Below are 9,859 nucleotides of genomic sequence, written 5' to 3'. Positions count from 1 at the left end.
GATGGTACTGTGAGCCAAAGGAGGATATGAGACTACTGAGAGAGGAGGTGTACAGAGAAAAGAGAACCGGTCCAAGGACTGACCCTTGGGGAACATCAACAAGGAGGAGAGTGGGGGAGGAGGAATTTCCATTAAAAAGAAGGAGGAGGGAAAAGTTGCCTTATGACTTTGCTCTGGGGCGGTCATTTGGTAAGGGCTGTTTCAGTGGAATGGGCAGCTCGAAAGCCAGACTGAAGTGGGTCAAGTAGAGAGTTGGTGTTCAGGTAATCGGTGAATCTTTTCTAGGCAAGGTGCTCAAAAAGTTTGGAGACATATAGGAGAAAGAAGATAGGTCAGTAGCTAGACAGTTGGGAGGGATCTAGTGAGAGTTTCTTCAGGATTTGGAGAATAATGGCATGTTTGAAAGCAGACGGGTAGATACCAATAGAAAGAGAGAGGTTGAATAGTTCAATTAGTGTGGAGCCCATATATATATATATATATATATATATATATATATATATATATTTATTTATTTATTTAAAAAATCAGATTGCATAACTACAATTCCAAGTAAACAATACTACATAGTTAGGTACATAGTAAGTCAAGTTGAAAAAAGATATCAAGTTCATGCTAGATATAAAACTCTGTGGACATAGTTGATCCGGAGCAAGGCAAAAAAACCCTGGTACAATTTGCTCCAACAGGGAAAAAAATTCCTCCCTGATTCCATGAGGCAATCGGATGTTCCTTGGATCAACAGTCACTGTTATCTTTACCTTAAAGCCTTATTACCCAGTTATATTCTGTGTTTCTAGAAATACTTCCAGCTTTTTCTTAAAGCAATCTTTAGTAGGTGCTGAAAACAATTGTAGGAGGGAGCCGATTCCACATTTTCACAGACCTTACAGTGAAGAATCCCTTCCTTATCCGGAGCTTAAACTTCTTTTCCTCCAGACGCAAAGAGTTCTTTGTAATGATCTCAAAGTAAATATTTGGGAAAAGAGTTCTCTATATGGACCAATTATATATTTATACAGGGTGATCATATCCCTCCCCCCTTAACCTCCTGGGTGGTTCATTTCTCTCCGGATAGTATGAATATAAAAAAGTTTGAAACACAAAATTATGTTGAAATAATAAATTAAATAAATACAAACAAAAATAAATAAATACAAAAATAAATAAATACAAAAACAATGTATTTTTTTTTTATTTTAAAAAAACAAATAAATAATATACTCATACTAATATATTATACTGTAAAATAAATATTCATGAAAGACAATGTACTGGTTTTACACATATAAATCCACTGTATTGCAGTCAATACAGTTATCTTGTATTGAATGCAATACAAATAGATTTGAATTTCCCACCCTGCCCCGAACGGACCGTCCGCACGCATCAACATCACCGGAAACACCCGGTGACTCATCGAGTGCAGAGAACGCCAGCCGGAGGAAGAAAGAAGGCGCGAAGGAGGACGGAGGACTCTGGCTGATCAGGTAAGTCTCGATTTTCTATTATTTCCTATAGGTTTAGCCACCCCGAGTGTGATTCGGGGTTACCGCTTCCAGCTTCTTTTTTCTACCCAAATCACACTCAGGGTTAACGCTCAGGAGGTTAGACATCTCTTCTCAAGGGAAAATAGATTCAGTACAGCTAATCTCTCCTCATAGCTGAGCTCCTCTATTCCTTTTATTAGTTTAACTGCCCTTCTCTTCTGATGTCCCAAACTGGACTGCATATTCCAGATGTGGTCTGACCAATGCTTTGTACAGGGGCAGGATTATGTCTCCATGCCTGCAGTCTATTCCTCATTTATTACAAGAAAGTACTTTGCTAGCTTTAGATATTGAAGCTTGGCATTGCATGCTAATATTAAGTCTATGATCTACTAAAACTCCCAGATCCTTTCCATTTCTGGCTCCCCCAAATGTATTCCCCCTAGACATTATGAAGCAAGCTTTTTGTTAGCTCCCAAGTGCATAACTTTACGTTTCCCAATATTAAATGTAATTTGCCACTTGGCTATCCCAATCAAACAGTACATCCAGGTCTGCTTGTAGATTATAGACATCCTGTATGGACCTAATTCCATTACATAGTTTGGTGTCATCTGCAAACACAGAAATGGTACTTCTAATCCCAAACTCTTTTTCATTTATAAAGATGTTTAACAGTAAAGGTCCCAATACTGAACCCTGGGGTACACCACTAATAACCCTGTCGGTATGAATAATGAGGATTTTTAAATGTAAAAGCAGGACATTTGGAAAACCCTCATTATTTGGAATTTTCCCCCCAGTCCCCCCTACAATCCCCACGGTCCTGCCTCCAGCTTAAGATTTGCAAGATTTGCTTCCCCTGGCCTCACGTCCCCAATGATCACGCGAGGGGGATGCCACGGACATCGCTGGAGTGTGAGCATTGCTGGAGGATACCACTGGAACATGGGAACCAGATAGGATTTGGTAAACTCCCTGGAAATTTCACCCACAGTGTGGCTCGGGGTTACCGCTTTTGGTATGGAAAATCCACCCTCGGGAATACCGCCAGTGAGGTTAATCACTACTCTCTGGATGCGGTCTTTAAGCCACTTTTCTATCCATTTACAGATTGGCTTTTCTAAACATATTGATCCTAACTCGCATAATAACCTACTGTGGGGTACGGTGTCAAATGCTTTAGCAAAGTCCAAGTACACTATATCAACTACTACTCCACTGTCTACCTGTTTACTTCCTCATAAAAACAGAGTAAATTTGTTTTACAACTTCTGTCTTCTTCATGTGCTTCTTTATCAAACTCTATAGGACCTTTCCAACTATGGACGTTAAACTTACTGGCCTGTAGTTACTTGGTAATGACTTTGCTCCATGGTACCATGGGTACAATGGCAGTGATTAAAGAGTCTCTAAAAATTAGAAATAATAGCTTTAAAATAATTGAGCTCAGCTCTTTGGGGACACATGGATGTAATCTATCAGGTCCTGGTGCATTATCAACCTTAATTTTGCCCAACTGTTTCTCAACTATATCAATTTTTAGCTATTGTGACTCGTGTAAGGCAGTGACGTTGCTTTTAGCAATTTGAACGTCAGCTCTGCCATTTTCCTTAGTGTACACATAGATAAAATAGTGTTTAGTAAATACGCCTTTTATTTTTCTCCAGTTACAAACCCAGAGACATCTTTTAAGGGGCTTTTATGATCAGATCCAATCTTTTTGATATTATAATAACTAATGTATTGGTGTTTGCCTTACTTTCTTTTGCAATCTGTCTTTCATTTTGAAGTTTTGCACATTTTATCTCCTTTTTTTTACATCTTTTGTTTCTTTATTGTTTTCAACTGATTAAGGTAATCCTTCAATTTTATATTTTTGGAATGCCCTTTTCTTATACTTTATAGATTTATTAACATCAGCTGTAAGCCACATATGATTTAATTTTAGCCTCTTAAACGTATTACCTATTGTAATATATTTTTCAGTGTGTTTGTGTAGAACAGACTTGAAACATTCCCATTTCTGTTCTGTGTACTTCGAGGACAACATTCTCCCCCAGTCCAATTCACAGAGGGACTCCCTAATAATAGAAAATTTGCTCTCTTAAAATGAATGTTTTTATCTTTCCTGTTTTTGCTTCCTGTTTACAGCTTACAATAAATGAAATCATATTATGATTCTACAAAAAAGCATTTCTTACAAGCCTTTATTTCTTCTAACCATCACCATATGTGGTTCCAGAAGGGTCAGGATAAAGTGGCACTTGTCTCCAATTCTTGCTCTCAGTGACTATACTATGCTTTTGTTCTGCTCTTCAGGCCACTCTATAGAACTGGCTTTGCTAACAGTCAAGGTGAAAAGCCTATAGAATGTTTTTCTGCCTCATTCTATTGCATATCAAGAGGCACTTTTGTTGAAAATTGATTACATTGAAGAATGTGAGAAGGTATTCTGAACTGTAAAATGTTGACAGGTAATTGCAGCCACGTCTCAGTTATCCAAAGTTCATCTATTTCCCCATATATCTTTGTAGAAATGTACGCAATAAATAATACTACAAAAATTTTGAAATAATAGCAGCAAGTTATGTGTTAAGTGTTTGGCATGCAATACCCAATTTTTCAAGGACTTCCTTTAAAAAGAGATTTTATAGCACATGTGCATATTTCTGTAGGAATTAAAAACAAATGTGAAATTAGCTCAGTCATATCCAGAGACCAATCATATGAGCTAAACCATTGAATGTAGTAAAAATGCATAAAAAGATCTTCAGCTAGATACTTGAACATTATGGGAGCCCAAGGATTTGTAGCTAATATACGCCAGTACCATAATTGATGTTATAAGGTGTTGAGTTGTCGTCCCCCTCCTTTCATCCCCGGCACCCCACTATTGGAAGTGAGATCAACTATCATTCTAAGGGACCGATTCTGCTGATTTTATTAAAAAAATATGGAGGATATTTGACTTCTCTTCCCAAAATGCTGGTTATATGGCTGTCGAAATCTAGTAACATCCCTGACCCAGAATCTGGAGTCTTGGCTTAACTTTATACTTGTTTTGTTTCAGCAGCTCAGAAACCATTGAGTCAAGAAGCAGCCAGGCAAACAGCTAAAGGAGGTACACAGTGCTTATCCATATATATTCTTCTGTATAGGATTTTTCAAATCACTTAAACCATTTTTTTAAAAAAAAGTTGGGAAACTATGTATGAAACTGCGTATGAAATAATTTATATGTTGGCCATAATCACAATGGTCATTGTGCACCCCATGGCTCTTTGTTTGTGTTGTAAAGTCACTGACAGTGGGTTAACTATATTTACTATAGTAATCTATATTTGTATTAGCCGTCAGATCATTAATATATTTCATCCAGTGTGTGCCACATCCTAAAAGTATATCTAACTTCCAAGCACAACAAATCAAGGGACTTTTCAGGCACATATTATAAAACAAACCAAAAATAACTTTAAAATACCTTTATTTTGAGCAGTTAAAATACAAGTAAAAGATTCACATCAATGAATACAATTTCCATATTTAAACATGGTCTTGCGGCGTCAAATTAGAGAATCAATCTGATCTATGCAAAACCATGTTTAACCACCTGAGCGTTACACTGAGGTCTAGATTTCTGTACCAAAAGTGTTCCACTGTTTTTCATGAAATTTTTTTTTTAAATTGTAGACCTGTAACTTACAGAAATATGTCCGAACAAGGGTCTAGTTGGATGAGCACAGCGGGACCAGGTAAGTGGGGATTTTAATGTAGGGAAAATCTCGGGGTTAACCAAAATAGCACTTTTTTTTAGCCTGTACCAAGGTCGGGCTTAACGGTCGGGGGGTTAAATATGGAAAATATGTGTGTTTTATATTCAAGTTGTATTCACTGATGTGAATCTTTTACTTGTATTTTAACTGCTCAAAATACATTTTTGGTGCCTGAAAAGTCCCTTGATTCGTTTGTGATGCTTGGAAGTTAAATATATTTACTATAGAGTATACGTCATAGAAATCACAATTGCTTACAACATTCATTGTCTGTATGTATTACAAGAACATCATGATTATCTTAAGGAATATGGAATGGTGGACAAATTTTAAACTCTATAGCAGTCTATGGGGATGTAATGACTTACTGCAACCAGGACGGTGCTGAATGAAAACAAATAGTAGAACCAAGGCCACTGTATCTCAGTTAAGTGAGATGAATGAGTCTATAAAGGGGAAGAACTGTTTAGTTTAGCTTTAGGAAAACGATAAATGCAAAGTGTATGACAGTGCAGTTTTTCGTTAAAGCAGACCTCCAGCCAAAAATAAAAAGGTAAAATGAATAGCCTAATAAATGATAAAACAGCAAGTTTTGCTGTAAAGTTCACTTTTAATCCAGAGATTGCCGCTTTCTAATGGTATCTAAAAAGACTTGAGGGTAATGAACTATTTTGGGGTTTTGAGGGGTTATTTTCCATTTCTGAATTTCTGACACAAAATTTTAGATCAACTAATGGGCCTGATTTATTAAAGCTCTCCAAGGCTGGAGAGGATACATTTTCATCAGTGAAGCTGGGCGATCCAGCAAACCTGGAATGGATTTCTTCAAAGTCATTTTTGATAGCAAATGCTTTAAATCCTGAACCAGATCCATTCTAGGTTTGTTGGATCACTCAGCTTCACTGATGAAAGAGTATCCTCCCCAGCCTTGGAGCGCTTTATTAAATCAGACCCAATGCATTTAAGAGGATAAAATCACAGGCACATAATTCCAAGGTTGTACTGTATGTTTCTTGCTAAACCCAATATGCAGATACAGCTAAATATCTGCCAACACTGCATTTTTATTTCTCATTTTTAGTTTGTCGGAAGTTCATCTTGTAGATCGTGTAGATGATATTTTTTTTTTATATCTAAAATGGGTTTAATGTTAATGGTTGTAAAAAAAAGATACCACACGGCACTATCACAGTGAGCTAAAAGCACATGAAAAATAGTTAACGTTCATCTATCAAGCTCTGCATATCTGTGCATTGCATTACTGGGCAGTACATGACAAACACATGCTACAGTATAGTCAATGGCAGCGTAAAGAAAATGCATTGATAACGAGTGCATTATACACATGTATAAGTCCCATTAGCCCCCAATGCACGCAAAATGCAACAAAATGTGTATTTCCTTCTATTTGAAAACAACACAATAAAAATGCTAAACTGTATTATATGCTTTGAGGAAAGCACCCTTACCATTGAAAATATTCAAATGCAAAGAACTAATTCAAGCCTAATATATTTATTTTATTCAAACAACAGAACTCAAACTTACCCTATTACAACCCATAAAGTATTACTGCTATCTTGAAGGTTTATTTTTTTAAAAACTAAATATTTTGACACCCATGGCTCTTAATCATATTGTCTTTGTATCTTTGTACTTTTTCATAATTTAAACTATAATGTGTAAATCTTTAAACTACAATGTTAAAAAAATATTTTGACCCCAACTTTAATCTAACCACTAAAGCTAAAAATGTCTAGACTTATCAATAACAAAACTCTATTATAGTATCCTTACTTAACCTCTTTACCCCAGTGGAACCCTTAAAAAAAATTGCAGGACCCAGGCATCTCCTCATAAAAAAAATGAATTGATGGTCGCTGGGAAGAATGCTCTCAATATGGTAACAATCAGGAATTAATATTCTTTACAGTGGTAGTCTAAATGCCAATCTTCTAGATAGCTAAAAAACTTGGATGGCAAATGATGTAGAACCTGGAACTATGAATTCACCATAAGACAAGAATTCACCAGGCAAAAGCTCAAGGAACCCTTAACAACCAATGGAGGAACCCTAGGGTTCCACAGAACCCTGGATGACAATGGCCATGGAAATTAATGTTTTTTTTGGTGTTTCCATCTTTTTTTTTACCAATGGTTCTATACTTTTGGAAATATGGATATATGGATAGTATTTAATGATGTGCTTTCATGTTTGTGTAGAGGGGCTATGTTTTCATGCATTTGATGTAAGTCAGCCGACTTTCACTCACCCTAGTAGTGTTGTGGGGATGAATGTTCTGGAGCTGCATTTCACCTACTTAAAAATACATTGCTGTGAATGCCTATTGGAAATGTATTTGTATCACAAGCAAAGAAAGTCAAATTTAGCCTTCTGTAGTCCAACCTATGCATTTGATCTGTGCTGCTTTTGTAAATTAAAGTCTGTGTTTGATACGAATTCCCCTGCTTTAGGGAAGTTAAATGTGCTGAGACGATAAAACATCCTTATGTCTCCAAACAATGATGTCCTCCAAGAAGAAACCCATATATTCAGTTTCACAAAGATGTAATAACATGTAGCCAAGCTGTCAGCTGTTCCACTTCCGAATTTTGAAGATTAGTCCTTGGAAATGTTTTTGTTATGGAAGCAATACAGTCATTGCTTCACATCTCTAGGCATTAGGCTCAATTCACAAACCTTTAACTCCAGCCAAGGCAGTCCATGTCAATGGACTCAACTAAAAATATCTGTAACCTTTTTTCAGAAAATAAGAATATTTATTCAAGTGTGTTAGCTTTGTAAATTAAAACATTGGAGTATAAGGAAAAGGATGCTAAAGTCCATATTGCATGGCACAGATCACACTTACAGGGGATATTTGTCTGTGTGCTTACAATGCAGTATATGATACAACTATACTTCTTTTATCACTTGGTATTGTTGAGGATTGTTTCATTTATCAATTTTGATTGGTTTAAGTAGACCTAAACTCAATTTTTTTCTTTACATAAAAGAGAAGCAAAAATATTGTTCTGCACAGTGCGAGATTGGGTGATGTATCCAGAAGAAGAAAGGCTGAAGATGGCTGGGACAAAGGAGAATTCCAGGACAGCACGAGACTCAGTTGAGGACTTCTCCAGCGTGATCAGGGGATCTGCGGAATTAAAGGTAAGTGTGATTTTTTTTTTATTCTTCACTTTAGCTGTGCTTCATGAAAGGATGGTACAGGTTGGGTGTGCGTTAGTAAGGCAAAGCCCAAATCATTCAGGGCCTTTTGCCATGATGATTACAGTAAAGCTCTTTAGAGGTCATTAAATGTTTAAACAAATAAACTTATTACCATATTTGGCTCTTTTAGTACCTGTGCTTTAGAACCCAAATCTTGTTTCTGCACTTCCCCCTGCCTCTATTGTGTTCTGATTCCCCAATGTAATTCCTAATGTGTCTGAATTATTATTACAGTGTGCTATATCACTGGATCTACTGATTTCACACTTGGACAAATGGCTACACAGTGAAGTGGTGATCCTTCACAGAGATGTTCACAACTCAATTTGGGCCCTGGTCCAAAATTTAAGAAAAGTATTTCTCCTAAGGTTTTTAATGCAGAAATTGTCATATGACACAGGACTCTTAAGCTACCAGAGGACTAAAGTAAAGCTTTTTTCTTTATATGACTGTTTTCTTATGTAACCTAATAAATAATTGTACATCCTTTTTTCTTGGTATCTGTTCTGCTTTTAACACAATACGCAAAAGTTTAACCCTAGCCCTACATATTACCCACTTTTTTGTATAAGGAAAGATTGAAAATTATGCTCTCAATTTGTAAATTTTCAGAACTTTTCTTTTTTTTTACACTTTTTTATTTATGTACAAACATGAAGTGACAGGCCATAAAAAAACAAACACCACTAATACCAACTGCAATAGCTCATCATAGGGATATTACAATTGACTACACAACTGTAATTATTGCCCCTGCTATGTATGCTATGATTTTGCCTTACAACAGACTCTAAGTCTACTATCATGATGGTGCAGTTTGGATTTTTAAGACCCCACAATGTTCTACCAGTCAACAATAGTAAACAGAGCTGATGTTCCTTGAAAGCCTACAAATACTTTTGTTGGATTATCATGAACATTTACCCTATCAAACAAGAGTACATTGAATTTATCTTTCTGAACTTGGTTGCTGCTTTTGTCCATTTGTTTCACCTTTAAAAAGCTAAACCCCATGGTATTGCTAATGCCTAATCACAAAGGGCCTGGTTTATTAAAGCTCTCCAAAGCTTGAGAGGATACACTTTCATCAGTGAAGCTGGGTTATCCAGCAAACTTGGAATGGATTTCTTCAAAGCAATTTATTTGCTAGACAATGTTTTGAATCCTGAATCAGATCTACTCCAAGTTTGCTGGATCACCCAGCTTCACTGATGAAAGTGTATCCTCTCCAGCGCTTTAATAAATCAGGTCCATAGCTCTGGCACTGGCTATTAAGAAATTTTCAAACTGTTTTAAATCACATTTTATGATTTTTGCTTAGCTGCCTTTGGAGTGCTTGGTCCCAGGTTCAATACTCGGGA

At 36.4% G+C, this 9,859-nt stretch overlaps 1 long non-coding RNA gene across 1 annotated transcript; it reads left to right on the top strand.

Moving 5' to 3' along the window:
* Positions 1-4,494: 4,494 nt before the first annotated feature.
* Positions 4,495-8,895, top strand: LOC140344215 (uncharacterized). The gene is made up of 3 exons (XR_011923523.1): positions 4,495-4,614; positions 8,285-8,438; positions 8,733-8,895. It is a non-coding gene; the product is annotated as an uncharacterized lncRNA (long non-coding RNA).
* Positions 8,896-9,859: the final 964 nt, after the last annotated feature.

The sequence above is a fragment of the Pyxicephalus adspersus genome, chromosome 1 (genome assembly GCF_032062135.1).
Source record: "Pyxicephalus adspersus chromosome 1, UCB_Pads_2.0, whole genome shotgun sequence".
NCBI classification, from domain to species: domain Eukaryota; kingdom Metazoa; phylum Chordata; class Amphibia; order Anura; family Pyxicephalidae; genus Pyxicephalus; species Pyxicephalus adspersus.
Note: the sequence above shows the minus strand (reverse complement) of the source record. Positions and strands in the feature narration are given on the sequence as shown.